We start from the raw sequence: 23,873 nt of genomic DNA on the forward strand, positions 1-23,873 counted from the left end.
ACACAATTTGTTACAAAGTTAAATATAGTTCATTAATTTAGTGGATCAACACATAAAGATAAGACAGTCATATTGAATGAAAAATTTACTTTTTCAAACCAAGTCCAGTATTATTCCTTAAGTGCAGTATTTGCGGTCACATTCCTCTTCATAAGACTGATTAACAAAGGAAACATAATTGTCCTCAAAGGATGAAAAAGCAACTCAGACACCTCAATAGCTAATAGAAACAAAAAGCGGTTTTGGACAAAGATGAACAGAAGACTGGTTTCGCCTTTCTTTGGCCTCTTGTTTCGGTGGCCGCGACCCCCACGACCCCTGTCAGCCTGGCGCTGTTCATGAATGCAAGACCTGGTATTTGTTCAAAGATGTGCTGCAATTACTGTTGGTGGCTGCTTCCACCATAAATAACTCAATCTGTCTGTTGGTAAGACCCGAAACTCTCTTCACTTTAATTAGTGCTCCAGAGGCATTTAACATGGAGGCAAATTAGCGGCAGAGCTGGGAGGTGTCTGTCGCTTCCAATTTTGGTGGGGAAGGGGCACGCAGCCCTCGACCCGTGCCCTACTTTTCACACATCTCTGACTTCTTAGTAACTAAGTGCTGGATCGTCAAGAGAGACTGCACAACCCCTGCATGGGCATGAGTTTTTGGAAAGCTGTAAACGGCTAGTCCCGGACGCAAAAAGCAGCAATGATATTTTCATTCACTAAAATCAGGCCATTTTACAGAGTTACATTGTGCTCCAAACAACACACTGCACCAACACTTGAAACACTAATAACTTCAAAACAAACTTCCTCTGAAGGCAGAAATAAAAGCAATAAAAACATTTGATCTCCTAAGTAGTTCATCACTAAAAGAAACAACTATTTGAGAGCTGTGAGGGAAGAGCCCTCTGGCTATGAAAAACTGAGGACAACCACATAAAACTAAGCTAGTGCTTTATTCAGTATTTCAACTGCCATGACTCCAATCCTTGTGAAAACACATGGCAGGTGAAAATAGCCAACAATTTGTATGTAGAAAAGTAACAGACACTTAAAATATTATTTTTACAGTTCAGCATAGAAAAAAGCTAACATTGTGTTCAAAGTTGCTTTTAAAATAACTTCTTCCCATGCAAGTTTCAGTGAGCACTACATATTCTCACCATCTTTATAGTTTGAGAATATAAGTGTTTTAAGCTTCAGAAAACTGGCCATCTCACTGCACGTATCGGTGATTTACTGGAGCCCACTAGCATTGCCTTGTCATGACCTGCACATGCATTGCTTATTTGCATCTCTACTGCACACCATGTTACCACAAAAATCAAGAACAACTTGGGGAAAAAAAAAAAAAAGATCAATTTCATGGTGACTTTTTTGTTAGAAGTGAGATAATCTAAGGTAATTTTCAAGAAATCTTGTCCAACCCTTTTCAAGAATATAATGCTCTCAGTTTAAAGCAAATATATCGTAACTTAATCCCCCTTTCAATAGTATTTTTCACAAGAAAATATTTTTGTTCATATATATGTAAATAAAAACATATAGACAATAAAATGACATGAAGAAAAGTTAAAACACCCTATTTTTAAATCATTCTCATGTAAGAATGCTTATTAATACTTAAAAGGACACCAGAAAAACAGCAAATAAAAATCAGTAGGACTGCAAAACCACTTTCATTCCTCTGAAAAACATATATAAGGCCTTACTATTATGACTTGAGAGTTATCCATCTGTTCTGTTGCTACTACTGTTAACACCATGTTTAACAGCATGGTCTCAAAACCAAACGAGCTACACCGTCCTAAATTTCAGTAGAGAACGATAGTGCTAAACACAAACAAAGTCAGCATTGTAAAAGGGAAGCACAGGAAAAAAGAAATGCCTGTCTCAAGACTTCATAAGAATTAGAACATTAAATCCATTTCACCAGAAAGATACGTTCGAAAACATTTGCAGGCCTGTACATACAATACCATGTAGATGTACTTGACCAAGCAAATCTGAAATATATTAAATGCAGCCTCCATATGTAATGGAGACAAGTAGTAGTTTGGACAACTATAAGCGTATTAGCTTATCTCAACCATATGCACAATTTTGAACACAAGGTAGAACAGAATGCCAGAGGACAAAAATTAAATGTCATAAAGGTTTACTGAAAACAAATTGTCAGTCTAAGCCAGAATCTAACAACTTATTTCCTAGCTGTTGAATACAAAGACCTTATCTACGAAAGTTTTGAAAAGCTGATACAGTGCCACGAAGAAAACTATTAATTCGGATGGAAAAAGTAGTAGTAATTATAAAGACAGTAAGTAAACTTGCTACAGGGCAGACAACTAGTTTCAAGAACGGAGATTACTAAATGTAGCACTGTATGGTATTCAAGGACCGTGATCCATGAATGAGTCTTGATTAAGAGCATTTATTTTTTCATTAATGAACTAAGTGCAAGTAGTAATATATTGATAAACACTGTTGGCACACAGCAGTTCAGTTGAGTGGTTTTTTCTTTTACATTTGGATGAAGGAAATAAACTAACAAATGGAATGAAACACAGTGACATGAAAGCAGCAGAGTTGCACGTTTCAGGAACTCGGAAGAGTTTCTGCTACATGTAGATTAGAAGTTTATGCATTGGAAATGACCTTGTCCAAGGACCCAAGTACACAGATTACAGGGTGTCAGCCACATAAGTGTGATGTGTCTGGGAGAAAGGAGCAAACAGAACTCTAGAATTTTGTAAGAATATTTTCCAGGGTAGACGGGAAAACATGAACACCACAGTACAAGAGAGAACTTTTAAACATTATTTGGAATACAGTACAGAATTATATACGTATTGATACTATGTTAAGAACGATGAATTCAACATCTTTTCAACACTTGCGACTGATTACAGCAGGGATACAGTTATTCTTTGAAAATGTAACATATGCATAAGCACAAGGAAAGACAGACAACTATTTAACCCAAAGAAAGCTACTGGCTCAAGAACAACTAGGTATGGATTAGCCATAAAAGTCTTAGACCAAAAATTTGAAAATTTTGAAGACAATTTCTAACCATTGGTGAGGTTCTGGGGCAGATTTTCAAACTGAAATAAGGTCCAAAGACTTTATTAAAAAAACAAAAAAACAAACAACCTCCTCCCCCCTCCACCCCAGCACCATCTGATGTAATTGCAGTGAAGGGGAGTGCACATTGATTTAGGAGAAGCCCCTCCAACTTCATGTTCTTCTTTATAATAAAAATGAGCTGAAGTCAACCTCAAATTTAGTCAATTCAACAGTAAGAAACGCAGGTTTCAGGTTCTGCAGTGCCTAATTCTGTCAAATGGTTGTATAACCCTACTTTTCCCTAATGTACTTTTAAAAGATATTTCTATTTTATTGCAAGACAAACATATAGAAATCATAAAAAAGTGTCATACTGAAACAGCTGAGCTAGCTATGCCTAACTGCTGTCAAATGCCAAGTTAAAAATGGAGGTACATACTAGATGTAAATGAGCCATTAATTAGCAACCTTTACTCATGCTACCACCACTGCAATCTATGAAAAAACGTATACAGCAACGGAAAAGACTGCTAGCCAGTTGGCCACAGGGCCATCAACAAAAACTACTCCAAATTACACATGCAGAAAACTTGGCCCTATTTGTTTGGGCACTAATCTGTATAAGTTCACAAAAACAATTCCATTAAAATGAATCAGAATTATTTCAAACTATTAGTGATTGCGTAAATGTAAGCCAGAAGATTTTGCCAATTAGTTCAATGTTCCTTCTCTCTCTCTCTCTCAAGCTGCTACAAAATTTGGAATACTAGATAAAGTGCAGTGTGTGCGCACACTGAAATGCAAAACATGAGTGCCATTTGGAGGATATTTATAAACATGTGTAGTTACTGTTAACACGGTAAGTAACTTAATTCCCATCAGGACTGCAATGCTGCTTTTATTCACTCAAAAACCATAAACCTCTAAGAATTGCATTCTACAGCAACAGAGTTAATAGCCTTGGGAAAGGCCTTACTTCTTGAGCTGCTAGAAAGAAAGGCACCAAAATTCACCACGAATACCCTAGAAAAAATCTTACGAAAGGAAAATTTTATGCTGACTGTAAGTATCTAGCATGCACATACTGCTGCCAAATTTAGAAAACAAACTCCTAATTTATGATATATCTGTTTCATAAACAATGTTGTTAACCATGAAGAAGTTACAGCATAGCTGCTTTTGCCTGTGCCCAGCACAATTGGGTAATTGGGGATGCTACTCTCACTGGAGTTCTGAATGCCCATCTCACTGCTACTCTGGAATTCCAATTAACTACCTGCTACAAAATTTCTGCCATTAAGCTAACTATAATGAAATTCAGCAAAATATTTTCTCAGTGCCATCAGATATTCAGACATATCCTAATGTTGCAAAAGTCACGCATCCTCTTATTTGAGTGCACTCAAACAAGATTTCACTGTAGAACTTGAATTCATCTTGACTCATTACCCTCTTTCAACTCTACCACTTTAGCCATTAAGGGCAGAACCTCTCCCCACTAAGTCAACAGGCAAGCTGACACTCATGCTCCTGCCTACCACAACTGACATCACCTCCTGCTATTCTAGCCAGAAGCTGTCATTCTTAGATGTTTTTATTCTGTAAATACCACTTTTCCTAGTTCCTTATTGTCACACCAGCAGATATAAATGAAGAGAGAAGGGGAGAAAAAACAAAAACCACACTCCAAGTGTAATAAATTCCATCTTCAAATCTAATACCAATCCAAAATGCGAATGTAATTTAAATTTTATCAAGTTCGGAAAAAATCTTACTGAAAATAGAATGTCTTTTGTACATCTCATCTGTAAGCAGCAAGAAGAGTCGTTAAAATTTTTATAAAATTTCACATGCAACTATTGAAAATATGCTAATATAGTAATACTATACTGCCATACTAGATTTATCACGTATTTTGGTTCTGAGTTACAACTATTTTACACAAAAAATATACCTAGAGTGAGGAAGGGGAAAAGGTGGGCCTTGATCCTAAATATGTATTTACACCTTTAAAAAAACCACCACCACCACAAAAGAAACCTCAACTACTCAGTTTCTAAAGTCAGGGCCAGTGCCTTTAAAAGTACACATGCTTTAATAGAAAATAGTTTCTAAAATACATTAAGACTCCATTCAGCACTATAAAGACAACTAATGAACATTTTAGCAACATTAAAATAATTTTTTCATAATTTAAACAGACCTGTTCAATAACCTTGGGGGGGGGGGGGTGCAGGAGAAGAGGAAATCAAACCCACCCCACCCATAGCTTCACAGGGTAAGCATTAGATCCCATGATATTAGCTCCATCACATCTGTAACCTTTGCCAAAGCACAAGTCTAGAACAAGAAATTCACAACTACATTTCATCTCCAAAGTGAAGATGATTATGCAAATTCTGAGATTCATGAAGAGCTCTCAAGAAACTGGTTTTTGTTTTGTGGCTACTGAGCATATTTTTTATGTCATGGCTCCTAAACAGAAGAGGCCATCTTTTTCTGACTACTGAATTTAAGCAATAACAAAACATGTTATGCAAAATCTTCCTTCTCTCCCAGTATAACCGACCCGGGTTTCTCCTATTACAAATTAGCAAGGATCATAAAACAAGCAGCCCCCTGCACTGCAGCCAGGCCAGGCTGGATGACCCGCTCCCACCAAGCTTCCTGGTCAGAACCTCATGCCCACAGGAGGGGAGTTCAAGCTCACTTTTGAGCAGGGGAGTGCTGTTAAAGTCCACATCTCTTACACATAACATAGCTTGCAAGAAGTGCAGTTTCTGTTAAAAGAAAGCATTTTTAATAATTCAAATTTGGCAAGGAAATAACAGCAACACAGCTGAGACAATTCAATGGTTTCTATGTGAAAAGCTTAAAAATGGACTACAGCCACTCCCCTCCCCCCCCCTTCATTTCACTTCCATTCTTAATTCTTGTTTTCTAGGTAGTAAGGTTTTTCTAACTCTTATGGCTAGTTGCCAGCTCCATAAAATAACTGGGAGGAAAGCTCTCCCCGTTCCCCAGGCCCCTCCCCTGCGCAGCCCGAGGCGCCCTGCCTGACATGCTTCTCAAGGCGTGCTAGACTGCAGCGCAGACTTTCTGGCTCCACGTCCGCTGTTTGCATGGCTGCTTTGCTCCTTATCCAGAGCGTGGATTAGCATAAGAATACCGCTTCCCCCCTCAGCAAGCCCGGTCCCCTCCAGAAGACTGCCATCCCTTTAGAACAAACAAGGTTTGGGGTCTTCTTTTTTTTTCAGACTTCTCTCGTTAAATGCTCTTTTCCTATTCAAGACTCTTTAAATAAAATAAAATAAAATAAAATGCTAAATAAGCCATGCTGACATGGTTTAGAAATACCTGATAGAATAGATTAGCAACTACCAAGGTCAGAAGAGTCAAGTTGTTAGTGCCAGTCACACACCTGCCACTCTTCACACTCCTGGTATGATTTTACTTGCTATTAAAGAACACATTTCACAAGCATAGCAGGGAATAGAGAATTTCTAGGCAAAAGAAAGAAAAGGATGTTAGCACCTCCCCCAACCCTTACAGAGGGAAATTCAAATTATTTGAGAACCACAGAAAACAGACAGAAAGCATTACATTTTGAACAGTATCCTCTTCCCCCTGTCCCCAAACCCATACCACAAACAAAAATTATCCAAACTGCTGGTAGCAACACCTTAAACACAAGAATCTCTACTGCCTACTTACCAAACTGCAAATCCTTTCCCCCGGTATTTGCAGATCCTACAGTCTCTCTTGTACAGCAAACGGAACATGATCTAGTATTAAAAGAGGTCTACTGAAAGGTATTTCCTGAGAAGCAAACAGTTTACTCCCAAACTGCTTAAAACTGTTAGCATGGATATATTTTTTGTTCTGTTATCCGTGAGGTATCTGTTGTCCAAATTCCTACAATTTTTGTTCACAAAGTGATATTCCCCTCATTCCTCTCTGCCCTGCCATGCATGTTTTGGAGGGGCATGCAGGGTCATCATCTACTACTTTTATTCAGCCTGCGAGCTATTAAAGGGGCTCTTTGGATTTTTAGTGGTTTCATCCAAAGAGCATTAGAGACTGCTTTTTTCAGGACACGGGTTTTGGAATATCTGTGTGTTTACATAGCGACTTTTGAGAATAGCTATACTGAAAATGTTTCTGCTATCAGCAGAGTATGATTCTTCCACAGGCATTGCAAGTATGCAACGCAATGGAAGAGGATTAAGCTTTACCTTGCCAAGCAGCATGTTGTATTATCAAATCATGATAATGTTGAACTTTGCTAGTCATGTCTCTTCTATTTGCATATATCAAAAAATACTGCTAAGGAAAGTTTTTTCTCTTGCCCATGGTAATGAGGAATGCTGAATTTCATGGTTTAAAAATTATATGGCTTGTATACAAAGTGAATTTTGCAAGTGTCTGTTTAATTCCTTAAACTGTTCTAACTACGGAAACAAAATTTTAAATATGTATCCTGTGAATGACTTAACTCTTAAATTTGTTCTTTCTGTTCATTATATTGCCCCTTTAATCTTAAATTTTTGAAGTGTTTCCTTTTAATATCTTTTGTGATCCTTTTGGTAACCTATGAACAGTCAGCTAACAGAGCTTCTATAATCTTCTATAAGCCTCCACATGCTCTCTAAAAACTCATTTTGAAATATTGTGTTGTTTTTGTATGTTTGTTTGTTTGGTTGGTTCTTTTAAACAAGGTTGCAAGTCCCAGGTACAAAACTCATCCGTGCAATTACCACCTCCATAGCAAGGACAAGAGAAAAGAGCAAGTACTATTAAGTACAAATCTAGACTATTAGCCTAAACCAGAATCAATGGCAGGTTTAAATTAATATGCTGGGCTCTGAACAGCTGTAGCTGATGAGCTGGTGCTTGATACTGTTGGAGAGACCGGGACCTCCAGCAGAAGAGCAAGGTGAACAGCTAGGGGTGGTAACCTCACAAGTTGTCCTGCCAATAACTGCCAGTGCTTGCAAGAGAACCCTGGTACATAAGTGGGATGACTTAAGGCTTCAATAGACAAAAGCAGACCGACCAATAAAAAGATAAACAAAATTTCACTTGAGAGCAAATGCCTTGTAATTACAACATTATCTCATACTGAACTTGCAAAGTGTTGTTATTCTGTTATTCTCAGTATCATAGAGCAATAACATTCATGTCTAAAACATGACAAGCTAATGCAGTTATTTCACAAATAGTGAAGATATCAAGTTAGATAAGTGTGTTTTATCTAACAAAGTGCTTGCACAGTACAAATAATCTAAAATTAATTTATATGACATTGTTTCCACTTTTATCTTCAATACTTACCTTTCACCACATTTAATTGTGAACTATGCTCTGAGGAAAATTTTCAGGACTCTGCATGCATGCATGCAAGAGCCTATGTTACTTTTAGTATTCCAGCAGTATTTTACAGCAGTTTTGCTGACATGAAAACAGTTAAATGCAAAACAAAGTTAAGCTCTAAGTGTATTGTGGATCCGCTTGGTTAAATAACTACAGAAACAACATGGCATGCATATGCACACAAACTACTCCTCTTAACTTTAAACAATGTATTTCATCAAATACAGCATCAAAGACATTTCTAAACCCAACACACAGTAATCTTTCAGTAAGTAGACAGAGTTCAAAGGTAATATTTATACTTCAACAGTTATCATCCCTTATTTTCCTACAATTAAATATGAAATTAACATTCTTAATCTTTCACACAAAATCCACCAAAACCAAATATGCAGAAGAATCATAATTGCAGAAAATGCAGTATGATTAAATTTTTAGTTTAGTGGGGGTTTTTTAAATAGCGTATTTCTCACAACAGTATTCAAGCAATTACACTTTTTGCCTTATTGCAAACAGATTATCTTAAATACACAACAGTTTTTTTTCAACAACTGTGCACAGTAGATCTTTGAATGGCTCAACAACATGTAATTTAGTAGTATTTCTTATTCCTTTTTCTTTTTTTAAAGGGATTAAATGACACCTTTCCATATTCTGCTGCAAACCTTTACTTTTTATTCAAATCTTTGTTTTTTGATGTAATTTGTGTCAGACTTGAAGGTTGTTTTTTTTTTTTAAAAAAAGTTATCACCGGATTAACATATTATGAATGGGAAAGAGATTAAGTGGGATAGCTAAATTATAGCTAAGTTTAACTTAATGTGATAACTTTCTGAAGGCACAAAGTGCAGAAATAAAGAGTATAAGCTTATCTTTGTTAGTAGAACAAAACCGCAGCTATTATCTCTTCCTCTTAAGAGGGAGCAGAGGGAGCAGGTTCATTAGCAGTGCTCTGGGAGCTTTCTAGCTAATAAATTTGTATCAGTGTTTGTGAATGAATTGGTTTGGGTGCGGTTCACAATGTGGTAGCAAGAGAAAGGATGAAACTAGATAGAAGCTGAAGTTAGAGGGTTGGTTATTCTGGCCTACTATAGGTCAGAATTAAGACCGATGATTCAAATCAAATCTGTGAAAGAAAGATCGAGGGTTACAGGAAAAACCACAGACTCCATGAAAGGAAGAAATTTTTGCTGCAAGCTGAAGAGAGTGAAGAACTATTTTTGGCAGAAAGAGTGAGGGGACCGAAAAAACGTTTGAAGAATCTCTATCAAGCACTGTGCAGTATGTTGTAATCACCAACCCTCTGTCGCTTTCTGAATATTGTTTCCATTGCCCTCTGTTTTCTTTGAGGTTTTTCAAAGATTTGAGATAGGAACTGTACCAAAAACCAAAACAGCAGATGGAATATTGTAGCATAAATATACCCCTGGTAGAGAGGCAGATCACACCATTGTTGCCCTGTCCTTGCCTTAACAGTAGTCAGTAGAAGGTGCTCAGGACAAGAGTATAAAACCCAAGAGAATGATTAGAATGCTGTCGGCTCCGATACCCCATTTAGTTCATTACTTCTGCTGCAAAATGCATCCACGTTATCAGTAGCTACAGAGCGTCTCTACAACAGTTTGCAGTAACTAAGTATTACTGTGTAGCTCTGCGCTATATTAAGAGAAACTAAAAACCCCACAGATCTAGAACCCAATACATTAACACTGGTAGCATTTTGAAGAACTTTCTTTGTGAACACGCTATCAATAGGCTGCTACAAGTTACGTGAACATACCTGAGCCAACCTCTAGTTTCACAACTTCCTTAACAATCCTAAGAAGCACTTCATTACTCTTTCCCCAAGACAGCGTGAGCCACATAGCAAGCCATTTTATCTACTCTCACCGAAACCCAATTTTGATACTCTACCACAGAGAAACAGTGTAGCAGTTTGTAGAATGACAGAATGCATTTTTCCCAGACTACAAATTTATAAATTCATTACATGTCATGTTATAACTCTTCCTCTTGTAGTAATAGCAGCTTAAATCTTATCTTTTAGGCACTTGTGCTTAAGTATGCGTAAGAATAAAAGTTGTTAATCTTTTTTTCTTCTTCCGGTTTCAACATACGAGTTACATAATTAGCTTTTTGGATGAATTTTCAAAATAAAAATCAGTTTCCCGCTGAGAAAAAGCCTTTAGTGTACTGAGGAATTCATTTCAGTTGATCAATTTACCAAGTGCAAAATTCATAGAAACACTAGCTTCTGTGTATTTTGTGAATTGGCTTCATATTTAAAAAGTAACACTTGCAAGATCAAGGCTTTGGTAGACCTGCTTGTTTCAAAGTATATGTCCTTTTCATACTGGAGTTTGAATTTCTAATAAACTCCAGCAACAAAAAATAGCAAGATTAGTTACTCTAATAAATTCAAAACTGCTTTAAAAAGAAGATCTTTTCTGATGCTTTTATTATTGTTTTTTCCCCAGTCACAGGAATGGTGACAGTATATTTTGTTTTCATGAGATTCTACTTCCACCTAAGTACTCAGCTACTGCTCAAGCTCTGGCAGAGTAATAGCAGAGTTGGGGGGAAAAGGTACTGTCTCCATACATCAGTAGATAGTAGGAGCAATAGCTAATTTTAGAAGACTGATAATAAATGAGGAAAAAAAATTTAGTCTTGTTAATTCAAAGATTGGGGATACCACAAAACAGGAAATTTACTAAGGGCAAAAGAACAAGTAGTTTACAAAAGTACATTTATTGTGGATTGCAAAATTATCCCATGATGATTTAAGCTGCACAGAATTTCAAATCACCAGTAAAAACACCTCTCTTCTCAGACACTGCTGTTTCAGACTTCACTGAATCTCCTCTAAATAGTCAAATACCTGTTCACTTGCATCCCTTTGAAAGGCTAGGATCAAACTGCTTCTGCAAAACTTTTCTTCTTGTGCTTTATCTGACAACTGAGATGCAAAATTTAGCCTCATTACCACACAAGAGTCTACCTGGATTTCTTTGAGATACATTGCCCACTACACTTTCAACAGAAGCTCTGAGCCCGATAGGTCCAAAATAAAAACCATGAAGTGAAGGGATTCTAGAATAGTTAAACTCAGTTTTCCTGATCCTTGCTGTCCTGGTCCAGGAATAGAAAAGGCTTGTTTCAAATGGTCTGAGATTGAGATGCAATTCTACTGGAACTACTCAGGTTAAACCAGGACAAACATGATAAAGCACTATCAAGAGGCTACTGACTGTGGATTCGGCACATACATTGCTTTCATTTCCCAAGGACGAGAAAAATGCGCAACAGCAAGAGCAAGCTTCTATATTGCAAGCTTTGGAATGGAGTCACTAGCACTTCCTGTTTTGATCAACAGATTCAAAAGACGACATAGACTTCTGGTTTCGCCACACTTGGAAAACACTTTGAACACACTTACCTGCATTTCCCATTTGTGGTTTGAGCCTGAAGCAGCTGGGCCTGTTTGTTATGGAATTAAGAACTGCTAGCAGATACTTCGCTGACAAGGGAACCCAGTGACAGCTAACCCAGTCGTTTAGAATAACGCCTTCCCAACTGAATGGGGGAGCTCTTATACAGTCTTGATGGTTAATAGCAACAACACTGCAGGTGTACCATCTTATCACTCGAAGATTTTGTTAGGAAACACTTAGCATGTGTTCCTAACTACTGAACTGGCAAACTCTATCAGATGAGAAGAGATGGTTCTATCATCTACTGTTGGGAAGAGATAGAAAGAAAATGGTTTTATGGACGCTGGGAGCTGAAAATCAGGATGTTATCCTGAAACTGTCAGTAAGTTGAAGTTACTTGTTCAACAGTCGAACATGAGACATCTTTAATCTGCTTACAGCTGATTAATACTAAGGGATTATTTTACATTTTAACAGAGAAAAAGTATTTTAAATGTCATCCAAGCTTACTTTTCAATACCCTGAAAAAAACAAAGTAATCAAATCAAAATCTCTGTGCTAAACAATGAGACAACATGATACAGGAGATTAGTTGCAGAAGGTAATTAAGCACATATAACCACAAATCACATGAATGCTGAAGACCTGCATGAATTCACACAGTCGCAATTAAAAGACACTTTCCCTACCAGAAAAGGCCTAAGAGAATTTTACACTGTCTCAAAAAATAAAACTAGAACTAGCAGAAGTACAAAGAAAGGACATACTACAGAGAGATACTATATTACAGAAAAAATAAATCAGAATTATTCCTCATCTTGAGCAAACAGAACAGTCAAATAGATGCATGATATGCACTGTTAAACCTTAATATGGAAGAGGTAACTAGAGAGATTTATTCACAGTTTCTGCTTGTACACCACCTATGACGTTTTAACCAACACTAACCACATACACCACTAACCAGTAAATTATCAGACAGCAGTTTCAGATGCTAACAACATGCAACTTCTCTGTGTGATATTTAAAACTAAAGCACTCACTTTTGCAGGGTTCTGTGGGTTGCAAAATCATATATGGCTTCAGAAAGTTCAACTGAAAGCAGGTCAGGCTATAAATGTAATACCGCAGATATCTCAGAAAGTCCCTAAAATCAGATGGGATGTTATACCAGTGCAAGACGTTACTCAGTCTATATCCAGTATTTATATTCTTTCCCTCCTTAGGGTCTCAATCACCTATTTTTTTTTTTTTTATCTCTCTTTTTTTTTTTTAATCTTCCAAGACGCTCAACTTACTCACCTTGCTATTGAAATTAAAGTATAAAGATATGACAAGAGGTAGAACATATCTAGGAACAAAAATGTTTAGTCAAATTATCTGTTGCTCTACTACTCCTGGATTTTTTTTTTTTTTTTTGTCACTTGCATATTTATCAACATACAGGCCGATAACCCTTCGTAAAAACAGGCCAAGGTAGTGAAATCTTTTGGTGAGCTATTATTCTTTTTATATATATATATGTGTGTGTGTGTGTGTGTATACACACACACACATGTATATATACAAATACACACACACATATATATTTTAACTATTGACATTCAAGGAAAGCATAAAACACCCTTCTCCCTTCACCCCCAACTATTGCTAATACTATTGCTATAAAGAATACAGTGGACAAGAGGGATTTTTCCCCCCCCAGTAATATTGCATCTGGAGTGTGTATGCTCACATCCTGTCATGCAACACTGGAAAGCTTTTGTTGAGCCCTACCAGCAAAATAAAGATCTTCAAACAAAAAAAAAAAAAAAACAAAAAAAAAAAAAAAAAAAAACAACTCCTTCCTCTCCTCCCCCCATCCCCACCACTGTGGAACAGATGTGTATCTATCAATTTTTCAGTTCATTTCAATTCAAAGTAGCATCTGAAAGACACTTAGAGGGAGGTGATGAAGTTTACAGCATTGTTTCTCTAAATACTGCACCAGCTCTAGATGCTTTACAAGTGCAATCACTGAAAACAGAGGGAAAAGCGATGAAAATATTGTTTTATGACAACCCATTCTCTACCCAAACACCAAGATGAGGGCACACTTCTCCTGAAAATGGGTTGCAACAACCAATTTCCAAGACTCTGAAAAATCATAAATGTTAACTTCCAGAAACAATATTGGTCCCTGCCGATCATGAATTCGCAACATTAACAAAAAGCTGGCCTGCTAGCTGTACACAAAATATCCACCCTGAAGGTCAAGAGAAGACGAAGCAGAAGTCTTTACCTTCTAGAAAGAGATTTGTCTGGGTTGCCATCCTGAATTTGCTGGCTCTTAAGAGTTTGGCTTGCACCACAGTACAGTGCCACTTACCTTTCTGCTTGGACATGAATAAGCAGCCACTGTGGAACTCAGTGCTTCCAACTGATACTGCCACAATTTATCTAGTTGTTCTGGACAGATAAGCATCAATTTCCTGTCAGAATAAGAGGTCATGAGAAGAGTTCCTAGGAGGAACAAGAAAGGGGGACTGCCCTCAATAGGAGGCAAGCTGGATTATGCAAGCATAGCCAAGCATTATATGCACTGAAGTACCATGTGCTAACCACTCCCTCAGTAATATGGAACTCAAAAGCAGTAGAAAGGAAAGCCAAGGAGAAACAAGGCTGATTCTCTTCAGTACACACCCATAGTTCCCAATGGACAGCACAGATCCAATGGGAAGAACATGCAAGTGAGTGATAACACCACCAACTGTTGGTTGTGGTGCCAAGAAAAGAAAGGGAACTACTGCAAGCAGACACAGCAGAAATGATGAAGGAAAAATAACAGTAAGGATGCAAAATTTGTTTCTTTCCAAAAGCCATGAGAAGTATTCTGAGGGAAACAAAGTAACACAGAAATCCCTTAAATGGAGAACTTCGTCAACATAAAGAGAAATATTCCTTCAAAATATAGATCCTCTGCAAATACTCGTATCTCTCTGGAGAGCTCAGCACTTTACACTGATGACAAACAGCACAAAGGGACAACTGTGCTGTTGTCATAGTCAAGTTGGATATTGAACATCTGTATCTACAAGATGCATAGCAAGCTCATTCGTGCACAAAATAGTCTGCATCTTACCCACTAAAGCACAAAAATTCCCCTCTGAAAATCTGACATGTTCTGGACTGAACTCAAAAACATGAAGACAGTAATCCACAGACAGATGTTCAAACCTATAAAACTCATTTTAGCGCACTGAGTAGTCTTCCTGATGGCTGATGTGGTTCTGCTGTTCACAGCAGACAGTCTAAGTTAATAAAGCTATTTAGTGCTACAGGTAGCTCCTAAAGCATAGTCTTCTACTAGTATGCACATGGTCCCAGAATATTAAATCTCAAACAGCTGATTTTCAAGAACTCTGTCACCAATATAAAATAAAAGCTCACTTTTTTTTTTTTTTTTTTTTTTTTTAAAGGAAAAGAGGGCTGCTTACCACATTTTACCTCTGAAACAGTCGAAGTTTTGCATGCATTAACCTTACCTCAGAATTAGGAAACTGAATGAAACTGTACTGTACTTCAAGCTTCCTCCAGACTGTTTTCATCTGTACTTCCACTTCATTAGTTCAAATGTGGTATTATGGAAATTCATATTTCTATTAATCTGTAAAAACAGGAAGAGAATTTGACTTAAGAGTTAACAGAAAAAAATGAAACGACAATTTACGGTGCATAATACGAACAGCATATTATAGATAGCAATATCAAGAATTATGGAACCCACCTGGTATTATGAACTACTTCTAGATAATTTTTACCAGACTCCTGCATTTCTAGTAGTTCTACAGTTGCAGTGAATTTGTAAAATACTGATACTAAAAGGCACTTAAAATTGATTTTATTTTGAATATATCATTAAATTATTCATACAAATACTATAAAAAAAATCTGTCTTAGATGAATGGGAGACTGGGGGGGGGGGGGGGTGAAGAACAGAGAGAAGGAAGGGTGTTAAAGATCTGTGTCAACAGTTTCCCTAAGAAAATAAAGTTTTTGTAGTTGCTTGTCTTTCTGACCTCCCCAAGAACTCCCGGCTTCACTTCACTAGTACCAACCAGACTTACAAGCCTTCAGATATAAACATTTTTACTAATTTTTAAAACAGGTGGCAAGTAGAGGACACATTGTTAGCAACACCAATAGGAAAAAAGAAACAGTGTACAAGCTAATCAGTATTACACACCAGAGAATCTACAAGAGATTGCAGCTTCATGACAAGAACACACTGGTATCACTCCAATAGTTCCACTACACAGGAAACTACAATATCCTGAGAAATAATCAATAGGCTTACTATACTTGCATGCAGACACGATTGCTCCTGGGAAGGAAACGCAAGCCAAAAAGCTGAAAAACTACAAGTAGAGTGAGTTTGATTTTTGTTTTTTAAACTGGCATAAACCCAAGTATTAGAAGAAAACAAGAAACAAGCTCTTACCTGACATTCTAATAATTGTGAACAAACCTGACTTGTGTTAAGTCCCACTGTTTTCAAATATCTTTTGAAAAAACTAATTTGATATTACCAGCTTCAGTACTTACATCCCAATTTATCATATGCCACGTATAACCAACTCTTTCCATTTTGTACGTGTTACAACTTTTGAATGTTTCCATTATCTAAGGCTTTCAGAAAGAATTTCTGAAGGCCAAGGCTGACAGTCTGGGAATAGAGGTGGATGAAACAGTTGCCTAAGTGACTTGCAGCAGAGGAAGAATTTTCAGTGTCTGCTTTTCTCTGCTTTTCCTTCCCAAGCTCCATGAGGACCTTTCTCATTACAGGAAGGTCAGAATACTTCTGTCTCCATGTCCATTTATAAGCACTGTTCCTAACACACTCTGGTTTAATAGTCTTCGTAATAAATAATAAATCTGTGTAAAACAGGCAACCTGAAACTATCCTGACTATCAGATAGCACTAGTTCTTAAAGACAACCGTCGCCGCTGAGCAGACAGGCTGACACTTGACTTGTTTCTTCCACAGTAAAACTGAAAAACGTTCTTGCCATGTGAAGGTGCCTGTGGGGATTGCTTTCTTCTTGTTCTAAATTAAGCTTGCAAGAAATTTACAAATTAAATCCATCTCTTTCTCTACATATAATCAAGAAATTGAGTTCATCTTGTGCTGGGCTCCAAAACAAACTCATAAGCAGAAAAAAGTTGGTGTACTCTCCCTTTCTATGATACCACCGCAGTCTTGATATTTAATTTATACAAAGGCCACCTTGTATAGTTTGAAAAGGCAGTTTTACAAGGGGAAAGGTATTTCTGAACAATGCTAGTGTTTATGATGCCCTCTTGATTCTTCTTCCAAACTAATGAATGGACAAAATTCTCAACAGCTGTTAACTCTTACAAATATATTAACTGCATTTCCTGATCCTGTTCCTATTTATCAGACACCCAAGATCACTAAAATAACTGTTTGGCACGATCATTATTATGACTTTTCCATCTACACAACTCTAGGTATGTCTACATTAGCATTTTAATTCAAAACAGGAGTACAGTTTTGAAGTCAATCTCCCAAACACCTTTAATTTCCTTGCTTTGCTTTACATAGCAAAGCAGTCTCTGAACACATGAACCAGACTTCTTTTGAGCAGAATGAGATCAGATATCGACCTTGCAGAGAGCACAGTATACACTCCAAGAACTGATAGCAACTCACAGAATAATACTAGACCTAGCTTGAAATAAAACCCTCACAACCTGTACTGCATAGATGTCAGGTTCTCAGCACCTGCTCATACTGCACCACATTACTGACTAACACTGACACAGCCTCTTTCATTACTTCCCTAATTGCTGTGTCAATTCCAAATTCATCCCTCCTTTTCTGAAAAGGCAAACTCCAAAACCTTCATCAGGGATGAGGCTGAATTTAAGAATATTTATTTATGTGAATGACCTCACTGTGTCACAGACTTTCCTCATCAGCGTGAGATGCTACTTAATTTTATAAGAACCAATGATCACAATATTTTATATAGTTATCCAAAACACTAAATTGTTAATGGTTATTTTTTCAAAATATTTGGCATCTTTATTCTAGATAGCATTTTTACGAGAAATGCTATCAAGTACAAAATAAAACCATTAAATAAGGTATTTTCACAATTTCATCTTCTCTTTATTAGAATTTACTGCTTATCTACTCATTCATCTACTAAAATGACTATGTGAAGCACTAATGAACTAAAAAGCACACAATCTCAAAGTGCTTGACTCTGGTTACATATTAAATACAGATTTATCTTGGAATTTTTAGAGTTAAGATTAATTTCAGGATCTTCATACACTATTGACTCAGAAATACCAGCACTCACTCTTAAAAAAATCCCCTCAAGACAACAATCCCCCCCCCCCCACACACACACAGCTACCCCCAAACAACTATGAATTTTCTGTGTTCAAAAAACTTAGGTCACAGGGAGCAGCTAGACCATCACCCCTGAGCTGATTTCAGCCTCATTCTGTGAGGGAGGAATTCTGCCATTCTGCCAATGCAAGGCAGAGAGCAGGAGTGAACAGCTGAGAGCAGGACAGAAAGGAAGGACGTGCAGCAACAGAAGCGCTATTGAGTCAAGATGACAGAAGAGAGAGGTGAGCTCACACCATGGACTCCTTTTCTCACCTCCCTGCTTATCTCCAGATTCTACATCTTTTTCTCAATAGCTACTGATTCCCCCAGCTCCAGGTCCCTGTCCAACCACTCCCTTCACTTATCTCTCCTCTCCTCTAAACCTTGACTATCCCCATGCTTTGTTCCTCCAATCCATCTCCCCTTTCCCCAGCTGCCTCACCAGTTTTCAGCTCAGTTATCTCAGGCTCAGTTATTTACTTACCTTCAGTATAAATCAGAATTTTAGAGTAGAATGAAACCTCAGAGATGGATCAAGGGCATTCCCTATGCAGCTATAAACATCCAATAGCCTGATCAATTTATAGCTGGACAAGAAGTTTAACTCTTAACTCAGAAATAGCAGAGAAAGGTTGGCATATGAGAAACCTGCAACTGCAGGAAGACAAAAGGCTGTTCAGAGGGGTTCTTTACCTTCAAATGAGAAACTCATCACTTTTAGTAACAGAAGGGTAAAAATGACAAGTATTTGCAAAGAAATGTTTGTTATGACACATTTGTAACTCAGGTATGCATTTCAATTGCAAAAGAATATGTATTTAAAGAACATAAATTTGCAAAATAATCTTAATGAAAGTTACCTAACAGAGTTACCTCAATTAAGTACATGATCATACAAAGACTCACTACATTTCACAAGTTAACTACTCAATTCACTCCAATGTCCAGCTGCCTCCTCCCCACTGTCTCTTCCCTCCTCCTATCACTAGTGTCTCACTTTTGCAGGGTTATCTGTTCAGCTAGTCGTACCTTCCCTCTGAAGGATGAAACAAAACCCTGTTTTAAAGTTCCTGTGAATTCAGATCATATGACAGACATGGGTTAGTGTAATACCAGACAAACTACTAAAAGAGAAAGGAGTGAAGCAGTAACTTTCAACTTTGAGATTTGCAGTGGGAGCAATGGAGAGAATCAGAAAAGCAGCTGGTGCTAGTGGTATGTCTCTAAGCAGTGCCAGAGTTCACAGCTAGCAGGTGATTCTGTTAACAGGAGATAGGAGAGGTTTCTGAAGCAAATTACCCATTTTAAGGTGTAACTATAGGCTTACAGAGAAGGCCTTTTGTCAGAAACCTATGCATATGGCAAAGGCACTACAGGCCCTGGCTGTTAGACAGTAACCTAGAAGACAGTTAACAGTCTCGCCTGCCACTCAAGAATTTAGCCAGAGTTATGATAAGTGTTAAAATATATATATATATATATACTATTATACTACTTTTACTGCTGTAGCTGTGAAATTTGGATGGAATTTCAAAAAATGAAAATAGCCACAACAAATGTCAATTCCTACTTCAAACTTCATACTCTTATTCAAGGATATGAATTTTGTAAAGAAAATCTTCGACATAAACACTCAGTCTCCCCCCCCCACACACACACACAGCATGCCAAATGGAAGAGCAAATATGATATTTTTCATAGTACATTTGGGGCTTGATGGCTTTGTATGTAGAATAATGACGGTAAAGAGCAAGAAAACCTTGCTCAACAAATAGCCCTTCCAAAATATATGGGACAACAACATAAAACGCTGCTTGGGCTAAGCAAGCATATCACTTTTCAGCCTCCGGACACCCAGCAAGATGGGAAGAGTCTTCAATATATTTCAGGCACATTTGTTCAATCCTTAAGTCAAATTAGTTCAAAGTAGTTCTGATCAATCTCCCACTTAAATGAAAATATATGTGCCTGCAAGGTAACTTTACATCTGACCATATTTGCTGGAGTTTTCGTACACAATCATCACTAAACTACTCTTGCAAGCCTCTAAAATGTAAGGAGCAAGACGATATTCCAGTATTGCACATTTACATTATAATGGTTTGGCTTTTCTATGAATGAGGTCAACTCCCAACTTATTCTAAGATAATGCCACTTTCAAACACTTCCAGGTTGTTCTTAGAAAGCGTCGTTTTTGCTATTCCTATCCATTACTGCATAGACTCTTTATGGCAAATTTGTACTCATTTGTGGGCTGGTTTAGAGAACTTCAGAAATACTATGTTGGAATAATTCGATGAAAACAAAATATTCCATAGAAAAAATACTGACCAACCTAAGTACTTAGCTTAACTGGCTGGTTGTCTGTGCTGGCAGGTCAGATAAGAAGAAGTGCTGTATCTACTAATGCAAAATCTCCGTTGACCTTTTATTTCCAAAATGATCAAAAAAAAGTAGGGCAAATCTCCACAACAACAACAAAAAACACAACTGCTTTTCTTCAAGTCAAGTATCCCTCTTGCTAGAAAAGTTTTCTTCTCTATCAGGACATGCAACTTCCTTCTTTCTGGGACAGAATTTTTATTTTATGCACACTATTAGTTGGAAATTAGATTGATGGACTAAGGCCTAGCACATTTGCATCATTTTCCTGCAGAACAGAGATAATTGCTCTTCCAGGCCATTAAAAGAACTTATATACTCAGGAGGCAGTAGAGACATTCTTCACATGTCATATCATGCTTTCCCTTGAGAAAGGGGGAAAAAAAAAAGTCTGTACCCACAGATGGATGGGATACCGTAAACATACAGTTGTAGCACAAAAGGGCAACAGACCAACTGGAGCATTTTCTCCTGAGTCCCTACAACCAAGTCAATTATGCAAAGACCAGAGGTGCCCTAAGTAGGTAACACCTGAAGTGCCTACAGTCTGCTTCATAGCTAGATACTCTGTAGTCTTTGTCATTGATTTCTGTTCTCCTCATCTGAGTTCCCTGTTGAAATATAAGGCATGTTAGGCTGAGCTATAAGACAAAAGTGTTTCATGTGCTCAAGCTCCTGAAAAAAATACTGCCTCAGGGCATATTCAGAAGCACTAGAACACAAATTCCTGAGTAAGGTAGGACTGTGCAGCACCAACCAGAGAGAAAAGATGCATTTTACAGTGACATGAATCTGTGTAAATCAGAGTGCAGCTAACAGAGGCAGCCAGACACAGCAGAGTTTGCACAGAAGGGTGCAAAGGAGTCCTCATCTCCATTCAGGGTAGCATACACATTCTCAGTTATGGTTGTGACATGCAACAGAGCACATCCAACTATAGCTGGCAGTGTATCCCAGTGGGTCCCATCCTGTTATTCATTATTGATCTAGATGATGGGATAGAGAGCATCTTCAGCAAGTTTGTTGATGATACCTAACTAGAAGGAGTGACTGATACACTAGCAGCTGTGCTGCCAGTCAGAGGGACCTCAACAGGCTGGAGAGGTGGGCAGAAAGGAACCTCATGAAGTTTAAATGCAAGTGAAGAGTCCTGCACCTGGGGATGAATAATCCCATGCACCACTACAGGCTGGAGGTTGACCATGTGGAAGGCAACTCCGCTCAGAAAGACTTGGCAGTCCTGGTAGACAACAAGTTGACCACGAACTAGCAATGTGCCCTTGTGGCCAAGAAGGGCAATGGTATCCTGAGTTGCATTAGGAAGAACATTGCCAGCAGGTCGAGGGAAGTGATCCTCCTCCTCTACTCAGCCCTGGTGAGGCCACATCTGGAACACTTTGTCCAGTTCTGAGCTCTCCAATTTAAGAGAGATGTGTAACTACTGGAGTGAATCCAGCAAAGGGCTGTAAGATGATTAATGGCCTAAAGCACCTCTCACATGAGAGAGCATAGACTGAACCACAGGCAGTTCCGTCTCAACATCAGGAAAGATTTATTTACTATGAGGATGACAGAGCACTGGAACAGGTTACCCAGATAGATTGTAGGCCCTCCTTCCTTGGAGATACTCAAAATTCTTCTGGACAGAGTCCTGGGCAACGTGCTCCAGGTGACCCTGCTTGGGCAGGAAGGGTTGTCTAGATGATCTCTAAAAGGTCCCTTTCAACCTCAACCACTCCAAGTCTGAAATTACTATGCACTGCACCCTCCAGAGTGTCTCATCATACAAGAGATTCCTTGTATGAGAATCCAGATATAAACCTCTTACAATACTGACTTAGACCCGTACTTAAAGCCTGCCTTGGCTGTAAGGACAGAACATTCCACTAGGCTCTCACTTTGTCTTGGCAGATATAATTTCCTATAGTAAAAGGAGCTTAAGTCTTCTGATTTCTTAGAGAATAGCTTAAATATTTTAGTTTGGCACACCCAGCTACATCATTTGGAGTCATCTGAAGGACTCCACAATGCTAGTGTCCTGCAACTGCCGCGCTATGAAAGTGGGCTCTGCACTCAGTGAAGAAGCTCTTTATCAACTAGTCCAGTAAGCTAATACCATGGATACCAAAGAGTTCTGAAATCTGTGCAGCCAGTAAGATGAAGAACTCAGTTGACTCTCAGCACTTTGAGGCTAAAAAAGAATCTGCCATCATCTTGCTGTTAAGTCAATAGAAGTTACATAGCAGACTGTCCCCAAACCTTGCATAGTTCCATCAGTCTGCAGCACTGATAATGCATCAAAGCTAGAGAGTTCAATTAGCATTGAGAAATGAAGTCTGAATCTACTGTATGAAGTTTTGTTACTAACAGAACAGAATTAATACCTTTGCTATGCAACTCTTCTTTCACTATATTCCCACAGCTTCAAGTAACCAAAACAATTCTCCTACAGAGTTTCTGATTTTTAGAAAGATCCAAAACTCAATTAACTCTTGACTTCACATTGGAGGTTCCTAGTTCAACAACCTAAACCTCCTCTCAAGGTACTAAATATAGATTATCCCCAAGGTTAATAGTCTTCTACTGCTTTTCTCCCTGAAAACATACAGCTACTCCTGATGCAATTTATTTCACAGATCTTCCTGAGTTACAGAAAATTAACACAAATCATTTAGGTCCCATACTGTTTAGCCACCAGAAAAATTTCATAGTCAACTTTCTTGGCATGCTTCAGAACCTTGTCGGGCCCTGTCGTTTGGCTAATAATTTGCCTTCTGTGGATAGAAGCAGCAATAAAATTTGATCACTTGGCTCACAAACCTAGAGACGTATGTTCTTATCATAATACTGATCCTGGGAACGCTGCCCAGACTTCAGTCTCTCTGACAAGAAAGCCAATCTAGCTTCTGCCTACGCTGCAGGACATATTTGACCAGAATGTGATAGGTGATGATCTTCCCCTTTCCTCTAACATTTGTAAAGCTAAGTATTTCTTCAGTCTATCTTTTCACGGAGTAATGAAAATGGTGAGAAACATTTCAGGACCTCCTTGATTCAAAAAAGTAATTCTGTCACACCTCTAAGATTTCATGGTCAAGGGGACAGGGACAAACTCTTTTCAGTTGTTCTGTGTGACAGGACAAGAGGCAATAGGCAGAAATTGAAGCACAGGCAGTTCCGCCTGACCGTGAGGGGGAATTTCTTCCCTGTGAGAGTGACAGG

The 23,873-nt window shown here is 38.1% G+C and overlaps 1 protein-coding gene across 4 annotated transcripts in view; it reads right to left on the reverse strand.

Annotated features, from left to right (window-relative positions):
• The window catches only part of BMPR1A (bone morphogenetic protein receptor type 1A), an 81,308-nt gene that overhangs the window by 25,695 nt on the left and 31,740 nt on the right, over positions 1-23,873 (reverse strand). For 2 of the 4 annotated variants that reach the window (XM_062580127.1, XM_062580124.1), the window contains exon 2: positions 15,388-15,509. The gene's annotated coding sequence lies outside the window, so the exon portion shown is untranslated. Of the gene's footprint in view, positions 1-11,868; positions 11,949-14,231; positions 14,274-15,387; positions 15,510-23,873 lie in introns of those variants that run through there. The other 2 variants (XM_062580125.1, XM_062580126.1) reach the window with 2 other exon arrangements.

The sequence above is a fragment of the Rhea pennata genome, chromosome 7 (assembly GCF_028389875.1).
Source record: "Rhea pennata isolate bPtePen1 chromosome 7, bPtePen1.pri, whole genome shotgun sequence".
Classification (NCBI taxonomy): domain Eukaryota; kingdom Metazoa; phylum Chordata; class Aves; order Rheiformes; family Rheidae; genus Rhea; species Rhea pennata.